This window comes from Malania oleifera, chromosome 6, assembly GCF_029873635.1.
Source record: "Malania oleifera isolate guangnan ecotype guangnan chromosome 6, ASM2987363v1, whole genome shotgun sequence".
In the NCBI taxonomy this organism is placed as follows: Eukaryota; Viridiplantae; Streptophyta; class Magnoliopsida; order Santalales; family Ximeniaceae; genus Malania; species Malania oleifera.
Window position 1 is genome coordinate 22,600,438 of NC_080422.1, and position 21,792 is coordinate 22,622,229.

Consider the following 21,792-nt stretch of genomic DNA (forward strand, 5'->3'; position numbering starts at 1 on the left):
TTTCACTCATCGGGCTGACCAAGTGAATTTAACAAGCTGATCAAGCGCTTAGCAAAATTAAACAAATAATTTTAAAAAATCAAAGAAGATAATGAATAACAACTTGACTCTAATACCAAAATCTTGCAAGATCGTTAACAGGAAAGGTTAAACAGTTCATATAGAATTAAATCAAATAAACTGATCAAAATAAAAACTAATCGAAACAAAACATTCAAAAGAAAACAATTTTCCTTATGCGAAGGATCGATTTAATAGTCGCAATCGCAGAACATACTTATGATCAAAATAGGTAATATAATTTGAAAGAAATAATAAAATAATTTGAAATCTTACAAAAATTTTATTGATTATATTGCTTCTTTACATTAACAGAATTTAGACGAGAGAGAGCTTGAGTGAGACTCGGAGCCTAAGATTTTTCCCTCAAACTAGTGTAAGATACAACTGAGAAAAACACATTTATTTATAAACATTGAAGGTCAGATTTCAAACCATTTGGAATCTGTAAAGTGAGTGCAGGTGCTCATTAGGCCCCATCGACAATTCAAAATTCCTTACAAGACTTCAGTCGACGCAACCAGACAAAATGAAAATTATTAAAGTAAAGAAAGTGGTAACAACACATGGACGACTGCCTTTGGGTGGATGAACCATTACCACTTGATTTGCTTTAATAATTTATCAGATATAGAATAAAAATTACAATGCTGGCCATAAAATTGGACAGCCGTAAAACTCTCATTTGACCCATTCAAATTATTACAAAGTTAGGGCAAAGGCTTCCAGTTGTAAAATTTCATTAAAAAAGATAAAGACAAATGACCTTAATAGTTGGTAAATGTCTCTATCAGTCTTTAAAATTGGCAGACATGCTTTTAAAATATTAGGCAAACTTTTGAAATAATCTTCTTTCAAATTTATAATCTGGAGCCGTAACTTTTGACAAAATTACTTTTTTTTTGTTTTATCCTTTGAAGAAACTTCAGTCTCTTGATCATCATGTTCCTTTTAAAGAACTTCATACCAATTTCCAATACGTGTAAAATCTAATGATTAATGTGAATCTTGAGCGGATGAATTAGAATCGCCTGATTCCAATTGGGCAATCATCTTGATCAATTTTGACTTCATATTATTTGATTTTGACTAATGCATTGGTAGGTTCTCCTATGAAAGTTTTAAGAATTGATCATAACAATGCTGATACAACATTACTTTCTTGAGTTCAACAAATGGCTTTGGCAACCAATACTATGAAAGCTTTAAGAATTGATCATAGCAATGCTAATACAACATCACTTTCTTGAGTTCAACAAATGGCTTTGGCAGCCACTACTATGAAAGCTTTAAGAATTGATCATAGCAATACTGATACAATATCACTTTCTTGACTAATGCATTGTCAGGTTTTATGAAAGCTTTAAGAATTGATCAGAGCAATGCTGATACTACATCACTTTCTTGAGTTCAACAAATGGCTTTGGCAGCCACTATTTACAAATAAAAATAAAAATAGTGAAATAGATGTAGTTCATTTAATTTCTCAAGGATTTAATGGATCACTCAAAGTTTGGTGGGATAACTACCTCACTTCGCGTGAAAAGGAAGAAATTTTTGCTACAATTAAAGTTGTTGAAGTCAATGGTCAACCAACTCAAGAAAGTGATGTTGTATTAGCATTGCTATGGTCAATTCTTAAAACTTTCTTAGGAGAGCCTCACAATACATAAGCAAAAATCAAGCAATATGAAGTCAAAATTGATCAAGATGATTGCCTAGTTGGGAATTAGACGACTCTGATTCATCCGATAAAGATTCACATAAATTATTAGATCCTACAAGTATTAGAAATTAGTACGAATTTCTTCAAAAGGAACATCATGATCAAGAGGTTGAAGTTTCTTCAAAGGATAAAACAAAAAAGAAGTAGTTTTATCAAAAGTTGCGACTCCAGATTATGAATTCAAAAGAAGACTATTTCAAAAGTTTGTCTGATATTTTAAAAGTATGTCTGCCAATTTTAAAGACTAATGGAGACATTTACCAACCATTAAGGTCATTTGCCTTTATCTTTTTCAATGAAATTTTACAACTGGAAACCCTTACCCTAACTTTGTAATAATTTGAATTGGTCAAATGAAAATTTTACGACTGTCCAATTTTATGGTCAGCATTGTAATTTTTATTTTGTATCTGATAAATTATTAAAGTAAATCAAGTGGAAGTGGTTCATTCACCCAAAGGCAGCCGCCCATGTGTTGTTACCACTTTCTCTACTTTAATAATTTTCATTTTGTTTGGTTGCGTCGACCGAAGTCTTGAAAGGAATCTTGAATTGAATTGTCGATGGGACCCAATGAGCACCCGCACTCACTTTACGGATTCTAAATGGTTTGAAATCTGACCTTTCATGTCTATAAATAAATGTGTTTTTCTCAGTTGTATCTTACACCAATTTGAGGGAAAAATCTTAAACTCCGAGCCTCACTCAAACTCATTCTGTCAATGTAAAGAAGCAATATAATCAATAAAATTTCTATAAGATTTCAAATTATTTTATTATTTGCTTTTAAGTTATATATTATATACTATATGTATATATACTGCATACAACATATATTATATTACATAGTACATGCTATATATGATATCCTATATTTACACTATATGTTAGGTATAATATATATATACTCAAAGAATCATTATGTTCTCTTAGTAGCATTAGCAGCAACAAAAATAATGATCTAGATCTTCAACAATAAGGAAATACTTTCCAAGATCCAAATGACCTTGACCTTTTTGTCATCATGTGATAAAAAAGACCACACTTCCATCTTAACACGTCAAAAGAAAAAAATATTCAATCAGTGCATCAAATGACTCCCACATTAGCAATTATTGTACCATTGTCATATCAATTTTCAATCTAAGCCGAAGGCTTAAAGCTTCAACTGACCTTTCTATGAAGAAAGCCCAATTAAAGTTATTTTCAATAATTGTACTCTACTTTTTTCGTCTATTTATTTAAGTTTGTGATATCTTGTAAGCATCAATTTTTGGAAGGGAATTCACTCTTTGAAGTTCTTTGAAAAGAATTTAGCACTCGTGTTGTAAGTTTGTATGTTTTCAAGCATTTGTAATTCTGTTTTCAGGTGTTTGTAATTTTTAATATTTCTCTATCTATTAAGATTTGAATGAATTTCAATTAGTTTATATATATATATAGTGGTTTTTTCAAAATATTGGGTTGGAATTAAACCATCTTGAATACAGTTAAGGTCATCTCCCGAGTCTATTAATGCAACAGTTTCAAGAGTAAAATCTTAATTTATTGTTAATTTGACGAGAGTTTGCCATTTATGAATATTGACCTTGTCTATTTTGTTGACTATTTTTTCTTTCAAAGGATGAAAATCATCTTCCTTGATATTAAGTTTCTCCTTTATTGATTGAAATTCCTCTTTAAATCTTATTTTTTTTATTTGCAGATTGTTTGTTTGATTTAGTCAATCTTTTATTTGATTTCTTTCATTTCCTTTTGAAGATCAAAGTTGGTAGCTTCTTCTCATTTGAGAATTTCCTTGAGTTTATATGGATTGAAGAGTCTTGATTCATCTTTCTTTTTCCACTTGAATCAACGCTTCTTTAAGTTTTTCCAAATATTTTCTTTTGAAAATTAAATCATCAACTTCTTCGATTATTTCTAAATTATTTCTCTGTCTTTAGAAATTACGTTGATGTTTTGATATTACAAACGCAACCTATGCACTCACAATGGTGATTAGTTGGACTAGTATTAGAATAGTATTCGGTTGAGCTAATGGTTTGATTAATGTTGATGAATTCCTTTCAAAAAAATGATGCTTACAAGTGATCACAAACTTAAATAAATAGACAGAAAAGGTAGAGTACAATTATTGAAACTAGTTTTAATTGGGCGATCTTCATTAAAATGTCGATTGAAGCTTTAAACCTTCGGTTCAAATTGAAAATTGATCTAGCAGTGGTACAATAATTGCTAAAGTGGAAGTCACAGTAGAATTATTGAATAATTCATTCTTTTGACGTGTAAAGATAGAAGTGGGGCACTTCTGATCACATGATGACAAAAAGGACAAGGTCATTTGGATCTTGAGAATCTTGGAAAATATTTCCTTACTGTTGAAGATCTGAATCATTATCTTCATTGTTGCTACTGCTGTTGAGAGAACATAATGATTCTTTGAGGAGCTTTTTATACTCTGATGTGGATGATGCTGCCGCTAGATGAGCTTGAGATAGCCTTTTTGTATTCAAAAATTTTGAATTTGGATCAAGATGTTTTTGAAACCATTGCTGGACTGCTGAGAGGGTAATGGAATTGCCGTTGGGAAAATTTGCCCACCATTTGCTGCGAAATTGACTAGCGAGGGAAAGGGCAAAATCATATTCTCAAACTTGAACATAATCCCAACACAAAATCCATGGAACTTTGAACTGACTACAAAATCTGAAGAGTGCTACTTCACTATCGAGGATGTTCATCTTTTGTTGATAGAATTTGAAACTTTCTTTGACAAAATCTAGGAGGATCTCTAGAGTGGCTCCAAAGTAAACCCACCATTCACATAACCATCTTGGAATAGTTTGAGCGAAATCTTTTTTGAAATGAAAGAACCAGGAATGGTTGAAATTTTGAAAGAAGAATGCGTTATACCACTCTTCTTATAATCAATGTAGGTATATTTTTGAGGTTTGAAAGGTTTTGAAAATCTTCTTGCAGTATGAATGGATTGATTCCAATTTTGTAAGGTTAGAAATTTTTGAATTTCAACCATACAAAATGAAATCCAATTTTCATCATCTTTGTCAAGATGTTTGAGGAGAGTTTAAGGGGTGTCGACGAGGATGAATTCGTAAAATCATTGAGTTTTGAGGGGGTCATCACAAAGGAAATGGAACCCTTTTGGAAAAATTTTCTTTGTAATTTCATAGTTTGAGCCAATGGAGTATTCAAGTTCAATAACTGAAAGGATTTGAAGGGGTTCCTTATCAATATACGAGATTTTTTGAAAGTTAGAAGAGATGGGAGGAAAGGTATTTGAAGGAGGCACATAAGAATTAGTTGAGGACGAAGTTTAAGATGAGCTAATAAGTTGGAAAGAAGGTTGATTTTTACGGGAATTTGAAGGAGAATCTTGAATTTGTCTGGAATTTTTCTCATGAATCTATCTTACCTTTGAAGTTGTAGATGGTTGGATAGCATAATCATCTGCAGACTAAATTTTTATGTTGGGGGAGTGACTTTTGAATGGAGACTTATTTTTTTCTTTCTTACTCATTGATGCTTACCTTGGAGGAATTCTCTTGAAAGAAAGTGTGGAAAAGAATTTGAGTCACCTTTATTTAATTCAATTTGAAAATCAAAACTTGATAAAATCACTTGCCATTTGACAAAAATCTATTTTGAAAGTAAATTTTGAACATCCTTTTGCAAAATTTCTTTTGCAGATTTGCAATCTATATGAAACAAAATTTTTTTGTTAAAAACATTATCTTAGAATTTTTAAACACAAAACGATTGATAAAATTTCTTTTTTAATAGTTGAATAATTTAACCGAGGTCTCAACCATACTCCTGAATGGAATCTAACTAATCTTTCTTGATTATCAAATCTCTGCTTGAGAATACCGCCACATCCTAAATCTGAAGCATAGGTTCTACAATCATAAAGGCTTTAGGATTCTAAATCTGAAGCATAGGTTTCTACAATCATAAAAGCTTTAGGATTTGGAAGATTTAGAACTAGAAGAAATTTAATTTGATTTTTTACCCTTTTTACTATGTTTATGTGGTATTGAGACTATGCTGGAGGATTTTTTTTTTTTAAGCCTTTGAAGTAATGGCTTTATGATTTTCCTAAGATTTGGAAAGAAATCTAAAACAGTTGAGACACCCTAAGAATCTTTGTAATTGATTTTTATCTTTGATTTCATTAGGAAAATTCTCAGTAAAATTGAGTGACCTTTGAATAGGTTTGATCATTCCTTAGTTAATAATTTCATGACCTAGGAATCTTATCTTTGTTTGAAAGAGTTTTATTTTGCTCTAAGAGACAACAGGACCATTTTCTTTAATAATGTTGAAAAATTTATTGAGATGTTTAAAGTGTTGATGAATGCTTTTTGAAAATATCATAACACCATCAATATCAACAATCGAAAAATGGGTATATGACATTAATATTTCATTCATAATATTTTGAAATTTCAATGGAACATTTGTGAGACCAAATGACATAACATTACATTCATATTGTTCGAATGGGACGTTGGAAGCATTTTTGTACCGATCTTCTTCTGCAATTTAAAATTTGCCAAAATCCTGATTTCATATTGAATTGTAAGAATATTGAAGCAAAGTGTAGACGGTTAAGAAGTTCTCAATTATTTGGAATTGGAGTATAAATATACCCTATTTACACATTACATGCTATATATATATATTATATACTACATATATTACATATATACTGCAATTTAGAATCAAATAGTAAGCTAATCTTGAAGGAACTCATTCAATAATCAATAACAAAGAAAGTATTGAATTACTTTCAAAAATTGATATTCAATTCTTAAGAAGAAAATTCAAATTTATCCATATAGGTGCAATTCAAGTAGGTGCCAAACCCCTCCATAGGAAAGGCTTTGATCGACCTATATGTTTGTGCTTAAGAGATGCAAGACATCTGATTGTTTCTCAACCAAATTTCAAAATTTTAAGTCTTCGTTAAGCCTCATCCTCAGTCAAGTTTCCCTCAAACTTCTCGCAAGCGATTCAGGGAACTCATCCCTTGATTAATGTGTCCTCTAATTTCTCCAAACCTCAATATATCAATAAGGAACCCGTTATTTTTCTTTCCATTATTGAACTAGAATTCTCTATTGGTCAAATCAAGAAATCGCTCAAAATATTTCCTCAAAATTTCCAAATTTTCCCCGAAACTCTCTAAAAGATCCAACGATTATGAATTCATTCTTGTTGATACAAGTTTGATAACCCTCACAAAAACATTTTGACAAATCAAATCACAAATGGTTTGCTTTCTGCACAGACGAAATTCAACGAGTTTTAACCTTGTAGAATTGAAACCAGTCCATTCATACAAGCAAAAAATTCTCCAAACTTTTTCAACCTCAAGTATACACCTATTTAGATTATAAAAAAACATGGTCTAATGCATTTTATTTCAAAATTTTCAATCATTCTTGGGTTTTCCATTTCAAAAAGGATTTTCAAAAAACTATCCCAAAATGGTTCTATGAGTGGTGGATGTATTTTGGTGCCACACCTCAAATTTTCCAGATTTTGTCAAAGAAAGTCTTCAAATTTTCTAAAACAGAAGATGATGATCAAGGATCCTAAAGCAGCACTTTACAAATTTATGGTTCCATTCAAGGTCCCTTGGATTCTGTGTTGGGACTATATTCAAGTGCATGAATTCAATTTTCCCTTTTCTCTGGCAAGGCAATTTAGAATCAAATGGCAAGCTAATCTTCCCAACACAGAACATCTTAGTCTGATCAACATTCAAAAATGGTTTCAAGAGTCTTCCAGTTCTTCCTCAAGGCCACCAAGTGGTGTTCCATCTTATGAAAATTTTCTAAATTCAAAGAGTCAATTTCAAGCTAGGCTTGTAGCAGCAGCCTCATTAAAAGAAGAATTCAAAAAGATCCTCAAGGAATCATTATCTTCAATAGATAGTGAAGATGGCACGTCAGATGACAACTTTTAAGATTCCTAAGACCCTTACGATCTTGCTGGAGACGATTTGCTTAGCTATCAATGAGTCAACAAAGCTCTCAAAGCCTTCGACACATCAATACTGCAAAACCGTCAAATCTCTCAAAAGTATATTTGACAAACTTTTCAAAAGAAATATTCTAAGCCCTGCCAGCTGACAGTCTCAACCACGTGAATAAAGTTGCTTTTACTTTAATAATTCAGTTTCAATTATTGTGTCGTTCAATTATTTAAGGGGTTTCAAACCTCTATAAATGGGGAAGATGTTTACTCTATCAACATATGATGCTTGCTTCAATCCCCTAAAGAAAGTACAATTCTATTTCAAGTAAATAGTGAAACACTTCACAGTTATGGTACCAAAAATTTTGCCATGGGATCAACTAACCCAAACTTCCTCATGGAACTAGAATCATCTCCATGTTCCAAGAATAGTTCAAAATAAAGAATCCATCATATAATATAAGGTATATTATATTGTTAGTACTGAAAGAGTCTAGGTATGCTTGATACACATGAGTGAACATCAACTTGACCCAAAAGTTTAAGCCTATTGGGTCTTGACCTCAATCATATATATAAGCACCCATCATCTACTCACTTTTTTTTAATGTGGACTCAACTATGTATGTATGTACTCATCATCCACTCACTTTTCTCAATGTGGAACAAACTCACAAGCAATATTCTCAACAATCTCTCCCTTACTTGTGACTTTCAACTACTTCCCCATTTGTAGGTTCCAATTGCTCGCCCTTAAATGGAAGTCATATTCTCTCTCATGCGACTAATTCTCCAACAATTGCTCAAGTGGGCCTTACCACTGCATCTTATGTGTTTCAGATTGCATTCCATGTGGGCATCCGAACCAATCCTACCTTCCACGTCTTGACCCTATTCGGATCCACCTTTGATTACACAATCCCTCACCCAGAGTTTCAAATCGTCGGTTCTAATACCACTTGTTAGCACTAGAAGAGTTCATAGGTGTACTTGATACATATGGATGAACATCAACTTAACCCAAAAAATTTAAGCTTATTGAGTTTTAGACTCAACCATATATATAAACACTCATAATCCACTCACTTTTTTTAATATGAGATAGCTTATTGCCCCTAGGGCTGTTCACGGTTGGCATAACCGAACCGAACCTCTATTTTCTGAGCCGTACCAATCCTATTGGTTTAGAGATCTTCTGAACTGAAACCGAACCGAATGCTTCAGTAACCTGACAACATGGTTAACCGACGGATCGGATATCCCATTCGAACCATTATGACTACCCAAAATTGATTTCTCAATATTCTTGTAGATTTAGCAAATCTGATAAGATTTTTCCAGAATAATAATAAAAACAATGTTTAAAATCTTTAATCCATCAGAGAATTGAAATAAAAGAATGGATTTATATTTTATTCGAAGTTGTAAGATTTGCTTACTTGCAAGATGGCGAGGGAGATCAGATCTGGTAGGGTGGAGACAGATGTGGCATCAAGTCGTCAACAGGATGAGCACATTGAGCAGATCTGGAAAAGTGGCGAGTTCGGCGATCGACTGCGGCAACGATCCGAAGCCTGCGACGTGAGGACACTGGACAGCAGGCTGTGACAGCGGAGGAGAACCAAGAGTGGCGACTGGTGCAAATCGTGATGGCCTTCGGCGATTGGCAAGGACATAACAGGCAGCAAGCTGTGAATCTGCGCCTCAAGAATACCCTCCACCAAGAATCCGTGACGGCGGGAGGGCAGTGGGCGTGGGCGGCTGTGGTTGCTGCCTTGCTGTGCTCGGTGTCGCTGCGTGGATGGAGCATGGAGACTGGAGTGGACTAGTGGAGTTTAAAGAAGAGAAATAAAGAATGGGCTAGGGTTTGTTCAAATTTTCTTTTTAGTTTGAGTTTTGATTTGGTGTGGTTAGCCGCACCTTATAATTACTTAAGTCCTAAACTACCAATAAGACATATTCATGCGTCTTATTTTTTAATTTTAAAATAATATATATTTATATTAATATAGTTAAATAATTATATAATATTATAAATATATATATATATATATATATATATATAGGACAACTCAGTCGATAACTGTCAGTTTAAAACTATAACAAATTGAAATCGAATCGATATTTGAAAATCGAAAAAATCTGAACCAAAATCGAACTGAGCAAATTGGTTAACTGAATTTTCGATTCGGTTAAGTTTGATTTTTCGGATTGATTTGATTTTCAAATATTTTTGAACAACCCTACATATGATATATACAATATATACTATACATATTATATTATATACATACATCTATAATATACTATATATATTATTATGCTATATATATATATATAGTATCCATATTAAATATACATTATATATGTACTATATATTATGTATACACTATATACTGTATATATGTGTATATGTTATATATTATGCTTTATATTATATGCTATCATACTAAATGTATATCTATGTATTATGAATTGTACACTATATCTATATAGTACCTACTATATACATATTACATGCACCTATATTATATGTTTTATGTGTATGCAGCCATATGCTATAGGCTATATTACATACATATGCTTTATATATGTACTTATGTACGGTAGGTTATATAATATGCTTATATTTAGATGTTAATACATATTTATGTAAGTGATATATATGTTTGTATGTGTATGCATATATGTGTAGGCAAGTGTATGTATGCATGAATCTGTGTATTTGTTTATTTTAGTATATATTTTATCCTATCTTCATTAAAAAATCAAAAAAATCAAAAAATGTTGAAAATCCCAAAAATTTGAGTTTAGTCCATTGGTTCCTATAATCTATTTCTGGCTAATGAGGATAAAGGGAAGGCTTTCCTCCTTTTATCCCTAGGCATAACTAGAGTTTTGACAATTGAAAATCATATGATTTAAGAAGAATTCGGGCTCTGACCAACAAAAGTAGATTGAACGAACCGTGTTTAGTTCATTTAGTATTAGAATATTCTTTTTTCTCAAATTTATTTTAAAAAATCCCAAAAATATGTGTTTTGCAATAGTTTGCTCAATTTTTAGTAAGACCGATGATGAAGCTCTACATTTTCAAATACTGGTAAACCAAGTCTGGTCCCATTTTCTAAAACTTTGGCTTTCTAGGCCGATAATATATGCCCGACATTGCTCAAACCGACACCCCCTAAACATAATTCGACGTCGACATATGCCTTGTTTGATTAGTTGTTGTTCATGAATGGGGGTATATGTATGGTTTATGGGGTAATAAGACATGCACACACTCACAAGTTCTATACCTAGGCTTCTACTATTAAGATTAGATGGACAGAGAATAGTGTTTGCTCTCGTGAGATATTTGTCTTTGCATGGCCCCCCCCAAAACATACCATATCGCTCAAATTGTATCCTTCCCAAACCTCCAAGGTAAAGGTTGGAGACTCTACTAGCTTATTTGTAGGCAAAAATAGAAACTGTTGACACCCATTTTGTCCGAGGGTCAAATTAGAAAATAACAAAAAAAAATTAATTTTTTTTTAAAAATGAAGAAAATTGAAAATGTAAAATGAAAATTTTTGAAAAAAAAAAAGGAAAAATAAAAATTTGAAAATAAAAAGGGCTCCTAAAATTGAATCATTGAAATTTGGATTTTTGAAAATGAAACAAAATTTGAGAAAAGAAAAATGGGGAAAATGGGATTTTAAATGAAAAAAAAAGTTAAAAAAAAATGATTTCAAATGAAAAAAAGGAAAAAGATATGTCAAAACAAAAAAAAAAAAAAAAAAAGCAAGAAAAAAGAATTTTGAATTTTTTTTTAAAAAGAAAAAAGTGTTCATGTGCCCGCATCTGACACACTATGTGCGTGATGCTTTAGATTGAATTAGAAATCAACATTTGAACCCCCTTATGCCGTGAAGCTCTCTCTCTCTCTCTCTCTTTCCTCAAACTCTCTCCTTTTCTCTCTAGATTTTCTCTCCATCTGTAAGTCAAATAAAAAAACGAACACCATATTCGGGTCTCTACTTCGCTCCTAAACATTTTAACCGGAGTGGATTCTTCATTGGGACATCACAGGCACCACTCCAGGGCTAAGGTAAGGGGAATAGATTATGTCCGGTATTTTAAAAAATTTACCTGATTAAATTAAAGCACGTGAATTTAATTAAAAATTTTTTATTTAAAATATGCCCGATTTAAATTGAGTATGTGAAATTAATTATATTTATGTCCAGATTTTATTTAAAAATATGCCTAAGTCAAGTTAAACTGTAAAGATTTGATTATATCAATTTTTTGGGAATATTTTGGAATTAAATTAAATAGGTGAAATTAACTATACCTATGTTGTCAGCAAAAATATATTTTTTCCAGACAGTTATTATATTATGGATTATCACTCAAATTATGTGGTATGAGCATAATTATCTTTATTGCATAAATGAGTTTGTTAGAATATTTTATGTTTATTCAGAACAAGTACGATATGATATTTTCGAAAAATGTTATAAATATTATGTAATTATGATATGATAGTTCAGCCGGCTTAATGTCATGATTAGTATATTATGATAGTTCAGCCAATTTAATGTCGTGATCAATATATTATGATAGTTTAGTCAGCTTAATGTCGTGATTAGTATATTATGACAGTTTAGCCGGCTTAATGTCGTCATCAGTATATTATGACAGTTTAGTCGGCTTAATGTCGTGATCAGTTATGGAATGATAATTTTATACAGAAATATGATATGATAGTTTTATGCAAAATTATGAAAAAAAAAATGAGATTTATGTTACAACTATATTATATGAATTGTGTTATATGATATCAGAACCCTGATGGATCAATTATGTTCAGAGCATGGTATTGTTGCTGTTATGATATAGTTAGTGCCACCACACTTCTTAGATAGAGTGTAGGTGATTAGATAGTCAATTGGGCCATTGAAAAGTTGGATGCCCTCCTGGGTCTAGACCAGGGTAGGGGTGGCCAATCGTACTTACAGACGCGTTACGTTTGGCTTAGCGTGGTAGCCAGTCATTGCTAAGTCTCGCCTACGAGCTGCACAACCAGATCATGTGGGTTTATTACATGATATTATATAATTGTCTATCCAGGGGAAAATTCAGTTATGTATATGTATATCAGATGATTTAAGTACTCAGAGAAACTTATTATGATAAAGTATGCTTATGTCGAAAAGTATGTATTTACCAGACTTACATATGTATGCGTACAAATTTACATGATCTACCAGTTAAAGTTAATTATTTACAATATATGTTTATGATACACTAGAACTCATGTTGTCACACACTGATGATAATCTATTCTTTCTTACTAAGAGGTGTCTCATCCCATGATTATCCAATATTTTTCAAATGCCATGTGGAGTATAACAGTGGTCAGAGTAGCGCAGTGGAAGCGTGAGTGGGAATGAAGGTTTTATTTAGAATAGATATTTAATTAGATTAGGTTTTTGATGTATTTAGACTATTCTTTTAGGGATATGTAAATTGTGATGTTGAAAATGATATTGTTGTTGTATTGGGATAATTAGTACTCTGGTATTTTGAATTTGAGGTCTTCCGCTGTCTGTATCAGTAATTATTATAATATGAAATATTCAGATTATTACAAGTGGTATTAGAGAAATTGAACGAATTTTTTTGGGTCGTCACTCACTCACTCTCTCTCTCTCTCTCTCTCTCTCTCTTCCTCTCTCTCTCTCTCTCTCTCTCTCTCTCTCTTTCGGTTGTATCCCATTGTAGCCATCTTGTACATGCATGTATGAGAGAGAGAGATAGAGAGAGAGAGAGAGAGAGAGAGAGAGAGACAGAGAGAGAGAGAATGATGCAATTAATGCATGCATGAGTGCATGGGTGTGTGCTTCAACACATGTCATGTCTGTGTGTGAGTAATGTAATGCATGCGTGAGAGAGGGAGAGAGAGAGAGAGAGAGAGTGAATAATGCAAATGCAGTGATGCACACATGAGTGCATGGGTGTGTGCTTCATTACGTACATGCATGCATAAGAGTGTAATTATGTGAACAGTGCAAGTGTAGTGATGCATGCAAGAGTATATAGGCGTGTGCATGGGGTAGTGCATGCATAGGTGTGTGTGTGTGAATGATGCATGCATGAGTGTGTTTTCTTGCGAAGTCCAATCCAGACCCAATAAAAAAAAGTTGTGAGATTTACAATGGTTGAGCATGTTGATCGCTCAAATGATAGCAATGCCTTGGAGAAAAGGATGGATGCCATAGGGGTGTATCAACCTAATTTTAAAGATGTTGGGGAGCATGAACAAAGAAAAGGCCCCAAAAGTGGTAGACTCGGTTACCATCTCTGCCCCAATTTATAATCTAAATTATGCATCATCTTCCCATGTCGCCCAACCAGCAGAGGGTCAACATCACTATATCACTTTTGTAGTCCCACCGCTAGTGGTTACATCACCACCAGAGCCCTTCACACCCTAACCTGGATTCAATGAAGAAGCTTTCGAACGGAGGAATGAAGCCAACTCCTCTCACTGAAGAGCACAACTTGGTAGCAGACAAGATTGAATTTTTAGAATGGAAACTCATAGCTATATAAGGAAAAGATAACCTCATTGATTTGGATATAGAAAGCATATACCGAACTTCGTATTCATTCTGCCAAAGTTCAAAATATTTGAGTTTGAAAAATATATTGGGCATGGATGTCCTAGGATGCATCTTATCATGTACAACCAATCTATGACACCATATAAGAGTAACGAGCCTATTATGATGCATTGTTTTCAGAGTATTCTAGTTGGGCTTGCTTGCACCGGTATCTCCAAGTGGATAGGAACCAGGTGCAAACTTGGCATGAGTTGATAGAGGCATTCTTGCAACATTATTGATTCAACATTGATCTGGACCCTAATAAAGATGAGCTCTGCCAGATGGAAAAGAGAGATGATGAAACTTTTAAAGATTATATGCAACGATGGCGCGAAGTGGCAATTCAAGTGCATCCCCATTTGACTGATTCAGAAATGGTTCGAACTTTGTCGATACTTTGTGAGGATCACACTTTAATAAGATGATTGGGACCACGACCAAGATTTTTTCAAAGCTAGTGATATAGGCTAATTAGATAGAGGATGCCATCAGAAGTGGTAAGTTGCCTTCAAGAGTGGATAGAGAATTGACATTAAGAAAGGTTCATTTCAGAAGAAAGATAGGAAGGCTGAAGAGGTTCAGGCAGTAGCTAAGGGTTCCTTAGAGGGAAAGTCCCATCAATACTACTTTTAGTAGCAACATTAATACTATTTTGTTGCATCTCATAATCTAGTAACATTCACTACACAAGCGCTAGTAGATAAGCCCCCTATGAATATAGTCTCAACGGTGACTCCACAAGTTCAAGTGGCTAACCAGACATAACCAAAGAGAGATAAGATGGTGATTGTGTTGGAATTGGTGTATTCCCAAAAGGGGGGATGAATTGGGTATTTAAAAATTTTACCTAGGTTCAATTCAAATCCACAATTAGCATATCTCAACCTAGGGTCTGTCGAAGTAAATACCAATAACCCAATAATATAAGACTGAGCAAATAAATAAAACAGATAAAACAGGCTCAGTATTTCTCAATCATTCACAATAATTAAAGCATGTGCACATTCATAATAAATTTAAATCTAAGCATGCATGTGTAGAAATATAAGTGCAAAAAATTAAGATCAGACACCATATATGATATCGGGGCTCGGCCAATACTACCTACGTCCCTGCCTCAAGCTCATAAGTAAGAGAATTCCACTAGTTGCTCGCTTACGGGTGGAGCGACACCGATTACAACCTCTCCTCCAAGCAGCGAGGTATACCCCTGACTCAAATTACAGGGTTGAGCCCAACCAATATAACACCTTACAGGATGGTGCACCTAGTTCTCTTAACCGGGTCTGAACCAGTCTGGTGCTCTCCTAATCGAGTCTGAGCAATTCGGGACTCTTCATAGGGCGAGTCTCCCTCTTCTGACAACCCATCGGGAATACAACAAATATAAATATTTTGTATAACAAAATATGCTTCTGATACAAGCTAATGTATACAATGATAAATACAAATGCCCTTACATATGATATGAATATAAGCTTAGTGTGAGTATGTGATTTTCTCAAAATAATTTTTCAATCTTTGAATAAAAGTATTTATGATAAGCACTTCAAAGATATACCCAAAATATTTTCTTCAAAAATATATTTCAAAGGATAATAGGAGAACCTAGGATTTTTTTTTTCAAATAAGCCAAGATAAAATATATATGATCTCTGATGAAAATGAAATATTAAGTATGTGCTTTTCAAAGATCTCAAGAACCCTCAAATGATATATCCAAAATATATATATTATAAATGAAGTGCAAGAGATCTAGGGTTCAAGCCTAAAAATAATTTTGCAATAAAGCTCAAGTGAGCTTATAAATCTTGCAATGAATGTGCAAGAATCACAAGCAAAAATGTTTTACTCCCAAAAATGTTTATCAACTAAAATATGTGATAGAAACAATAAATCAACTCTCAAAAATATTTTTCAAAATCAAGATCAAAGAGAGAGTAAGTGCCTTGAATAATAAATACCCAAAATTTGAATGCTCTCTTTCAATAAGAATTTTTCAAAAGAATAGTGAAAAGAGAGTAAAAATTGAATGAAGAACAAAAATAATTTTGGGAGGATTTTCTCTCTAATCTCATACTTAATTTTGAGTTATGAGGGGTATATATAGACCTTAGGAAAAATATAACCATTGGGGATGTTGACCTTATAGGTCATATCCCTGTTTTGATTATGACAAATATTCAGGTATTTAATGTCTGTCGAGTTGATTTGCAGGTATTCTAATTGGCAGATCATAGTGATAGCACAAAGAGGAATTGAAGCTGAAGACCCAATTTACGATTGTATTGTATTTCATTTCTATGCAAAGGTTCTATAATAGTAAAAAGGGATTGTTTTGTAATAAGCTCACACACATCACATGCATGATCTAATAGGTAAGCTCAAACCAACCGTAAACTAAAAATGACCTTAGAAAGACCTTAGGGTGTTTTCAAAAAGACTTTGAAATGACCTTAGGACACTCACTCATGCACATATATGTTTGGTCATTTAATTAGGGTGTTTGCATGCTTAAAAAGAATCGAAATGCACTTAAGTGGTATGTTCGGTCGACCGTATTGCTCTAGTACAAATGCCCTCGGTCGATCGAACCGGTGTCGGGTCAACAGTTTGACCATGGCCCGGTCAACCAAACTTCACAGTTCATTACCTACCGGTCGACCGAACCCTGACCGAGTCAACAGATTGACTATGGCCTAGTAGACAAAACTTATATAGTTCATTTATATCCGGTTGACTGAACCCCCTAGGGAGTCAACTTTTTGACCACCTGGTCGATCGAGTCCAAAATGTACTCCAACGCTCTAGTCGACTGAGGGTCCTTGGGAGTTGTCCCAACAGTCTAGTCGACCGAACTATTTAGTTCAAATCTTCCCGGTCGATCGAACCGTGCTAATTCAAAAAATTGCCTTGGACCTCGATGTCCGGTCGACCGATCGTGTAGTTCATTTCATTCCCAGTCGACCGAACCTCAAGAACTTCGGTCGACCGAACTTGTCCTGGTTAACCGGTGCTCTCGGGTTGCCCCATATTTTTTATCGCGATTAACTTTTTTAAACAGGGTTAATTAGGGTTAAAATGATTTTAAACAATATTAATAATACCCTACATGTCCTAATGGCTATAATTTTTCCAACATCTATAAATAGCCCATCATTTGCAAAGATTAGTAGGGGATTAGCAATCTTGATTAGGAGAAATTCTCTGAAATTCCTAAAACCCATAATACTCATTTTGAGCCTTCAACACTTATTCTTACCTGTTCTTACTACTCAAATATCTTTTGTAAGTGTGATTTAAGTATTGTTGTTCCATAAGGATTGCTCTCTCAAGATTGTGGTTGTGTGAAAGTATTTTATTTGAGAGCACATCCTCAAGTGTTTTTAGGGGGTTTTATTAATAAGTCTTTCCTAAGAAGACTTCATTGGAGCTTCTGAGTATTGCATCGTCATTGTAATATCTTGAGAAGTTCATATTTGATTTTGGTTGCAAAAATTCTTTTCAAATCACTTTCAAATATCTAGTGTTTTTTTATCTTGATAAATCTTTGAAGAGATATTTGTTTGTGTGATAAAAATCTTTGTTGCAATATTCATTGATTTATATCATTTATTGAATACAAAGATTAAATTCTTTTTGCAAACCAAACATATACATTACTTGAGCATTATACAATCGAGAAAATCTGCTGATTAAAATATACATATATATATATTGTTTGGCTAATATCTTTGTTTGAGCATTTAGATTGAACATCTTGTGATACAAAGATCATGTAGGTTTGCACTCTAACGTACTGATTACATAGATATTAAATATTTATTTGAGAGTTAACATATTAGACTACACTGAGCTTACATATTAAATCATATTGTGGTGTATGTGACTGAGCGTATCTAGGTACACATCTGCTTTACTTAAAAGAATAATCACTGTACCATTTTATTTGATTGCAAATACTATTGTATTTCCAAGCACGGGCCTGAAGAGGGAGACTAGCCCTTTGAAATAGTCTCGGATTGGCTTAGACCTAGTTAGGAAAGTTAGGTGCACCATCCTGTTAAGGTGTAGGTTGAGGTCGGTCCCGCTAATTGACCTAACTGTAAAGGTTGAGGTCAGCCTTGTGCTAATTGACCTGGTTGTAATCAATGCCACTCCACCTGTTAAGTGAGCATTAGTGGAATTCTCGGGCTTGCGAGCTAAAGGTGAGGACGTAGGCACAGTTGGCCAAACCTCGATAACATATCATGTGTTTATTTATATTTCCGCACTTTATATTTACTGCACGTATATGTTTTGGTGTGACTGATGCGCCTAATTTAAATTTTTGTATATTATATTGATCGGCGCATTAGAGATTGCTTAGAAAGACCTTAGGTTGTAATATCCTACTAACATCTAGTTTTATCTAGGAGAAAAGTTTAAAAATTCCAATTCAGCCCCCTCTTGGGAATACATCAATTCTAACAGGGGAAAAATTAGGAATTTTTAAAATTGTTTAGTAAAAAATTAACCCGGTTTAGCACAGTAAAAAAGGTTTGACCCGAGAGGTTTGGTCAACCACGGAACCCTTCGTGGGTTTGGTCGACCATGACAAAAGGTTAGTCGACCACTCATAAGATTCGGTCAAGCGTGGTCATTTTGAACTAAAAGACTGGTCGGCCGAGAGAAGTAAAAAGGTCAATTTTTAAGAGTTGGTCGACCGTGGACGCCACGTTCAAACTAGGTCGATCGACTGAGCCTTGGTCAACAAGGTGACTCTGGGCAAACAGTGCTTCGGTCGATCGTTGGATTATAACAAAAGAATGGTCGGTTGACCGAGGGCATTAAATTTACTATTTTGCCCTTAATTTGACCTAACAATCCATTGTCAGTCGACCAAATATGGTCTGTTTATGGTCATCGTGAGATTTCAATCCATATCATGCATGCAATGCATTATTACAGACCAAATGGAAAACAAAATACATTACAATTCAAATCAAATATATCTTCTTCTTCTTCTTTACTCTTTTGACTTCATGGAATATGTCAGGCTGATGTGATCTTTATGTTCCTCCAGGCTTCCATGTCCTTTACCTCATGTGTGTGCTGAATCATGAACCTATTCAAAAGCACTAAATGCATACACATGAGATCCTTGTGCTTTATCAGCATCAAAACAGGGATCGGACTCAAAAAGTCAACAAATTGAACCCATCCCAATGACTTATGCTGAGCGTTATCCAAAATTTTAGGGCAAACGCTTATTGTACTTGAAGTGTCACCTCCAGTTAGCAATCCTTTGCCTAAGTGGTTCAATAGAAATGAGAAATGCCCAATTCATATGGGAACTACGGGTCATTCCCTTGAAATTTTTTGGCAGTTGAAGAACCATGTCCAATAAATAAAGAGTGCATGATTATTGGATTTTGAGGAGCCTGAGCAAAAGGAGGAGCCTAATGTGATGAAGAACCCACTACCCCAACACCCAGCCTTAAGTTTCCTTGTTTGAAGTTTCTATTATTGCATTTTTTTTGTTTATTTTTTTTAATTTAATTAGTTTATAGCTAGAAATCGCATCCGATTGTATTTTCTTATGATCCATCTAATGAAAATATCTTTTATGAATGTGCCTATTACATACCAATGAGGTGAAGACTTGCACTTTAATAAGGTACTTGCTTTAGCATGAGGGATGACCTTCATTCTACTACTAGTAATTGAAAAAATTCTCTTACACTCCCAATTTGAGCTTAAATGTTCATGTTAAACCAAGAATAAGGATCACCCTCACCATGAAGCATTGTTTTCAGAAAGGTACTTCCAAGAAACTGTTATTCATGCTTCAACAGGTCGAAGGAATGGTCTCGAATAAACTTTGATAATATCATGTGCTAGTTTTCCTTATAAAACCCTGAGCATCAAGTCATTAGCTAGTTAGCCCTTTGAGCCTTTAATTTACATATTTATTTCTCCAACCCAAAATTCATCCATTACCTTGATACATAGCCCTTAGCAATGTTATGGTAGCATGCATCAAAGAAAAGGCAAAATGAAGAAATGAAAAAATAGGATTGGGCAAGAAAAAACTACATAGGCCCATAACAACAAAAAGTGAATTCAAAAGCCATAATTGAATGTCAAAATTAAAAAAGGCAATTTAAGAGGAAGATTTCAACAAGATGTTAACCTGAACTCATATGGGGTAAGTAAGCAGTTTGTTCTTTTAAGTAAGTTTGATCCGAACTTTATTTCAATGATAACACTAGGGGCAAAGAGGGGTAAACCATTAGGTTTTTGGGCTTGAGTTTCCGTCATTTCATTTTACCTAACCCAAGCCTATGTTTCATCCTGTGTCACAAAGTCAACCTTGAGGTCATAACTCTTAGCATGATATGTGAAAAATTTTGCTCGAAAAAATAAATCTCGCTAGGTTGGAAGCTTGTAGGGGCAGCCTAGGCAAAAGTTAGAGCATACAAAGTAGTGCATTAGTTGAAGGCCTTATTCAGTGGACAAACAGGAAAAATGTTGGTGCTGATTGTAAAAGCATCCATTAGGGATTTCATGAAACTGTCTAATGACAATTTTCTTTGGTCCTTTAAATACTGAGCTGAACATACCCTTTTCTTTCATAACCATGAGCTTAGCCTATATTACCTGCTTTGAAGGCTTGTTCTAATCAAAGGTTGACTGCTTATGGTGTAGGATCTTAGTCTCTAAACTGTGCATGCACCATTATCTTCATACCACCACACAGAATCACTCATTTTACCTTCAAAAGAATGTTCCAACATCGTTTCACTGCTATACTGAGGTTGATACCTGATTGCATGACTAGCATCATTTTTAGAATCCTAATTGGAAAGTAACATTTTGCTTCCTACCCAAAATGCATCCATGCATATTCAACTCTTACGTGGAATATACACTTCCTTTTTAACTAGACATTCCATCATTCTTAGTTGCACCATTAAGTCATGATCCTTCTAACGCCCATTTTGTGTCATATACTAATTAAATTGGTCAAATTGACAATGGACTATAAAACATAAACTTTAGCCAGTGTTGACCTTAAAACATGAACTTTGGAGTTGGTCCTTCAAATTGTATTTGGGATCGAACTATCAATTGACTTGGAGTTGAGTTCAAATACATGAAGTAAAATCTAGATCGAAAGATCAGGACAAGAGTAAAGTTGAAAGTTCATATGTTAGAAGATTAATTTTGAGCAGTATTGAGATCTTTGAAGTATGCTATGCTTCGACATAAGACAATTGCTTTAAACTTGGGGGCTTAGTTTCCTTTTTTTTTTTTAGGTTGCTTTTCCATGAATAAAAATATTATTAATTTCAAGAAAAA

At 33.8% G+C, this 21,792-nt stretch overlaps 1 long non-coding RNA gene across 1 annotated transcript; it reads right to left on the reverse strand.

Annotated features, from left to right (window-relative positions):
* Positions 1-7,539: 7,539 nt before the first annotated feature.
* On the reverse strand, positions 7,540-9,667 carry LOC131157210 (uncharacterized). The gene is made up of 2 exons (XR_009137240.1): positions 9,229-9,667; positions 7,540-7,868 (listed from the first exon to the last, which is right to left on the reverse strand). It is a non-coding gene; the product is annotated as an uncharacterized LOC131157210 (long non-coding RNA).
* Positions 9,668-21,792: the final 12,125 nt, after the last annotated feature.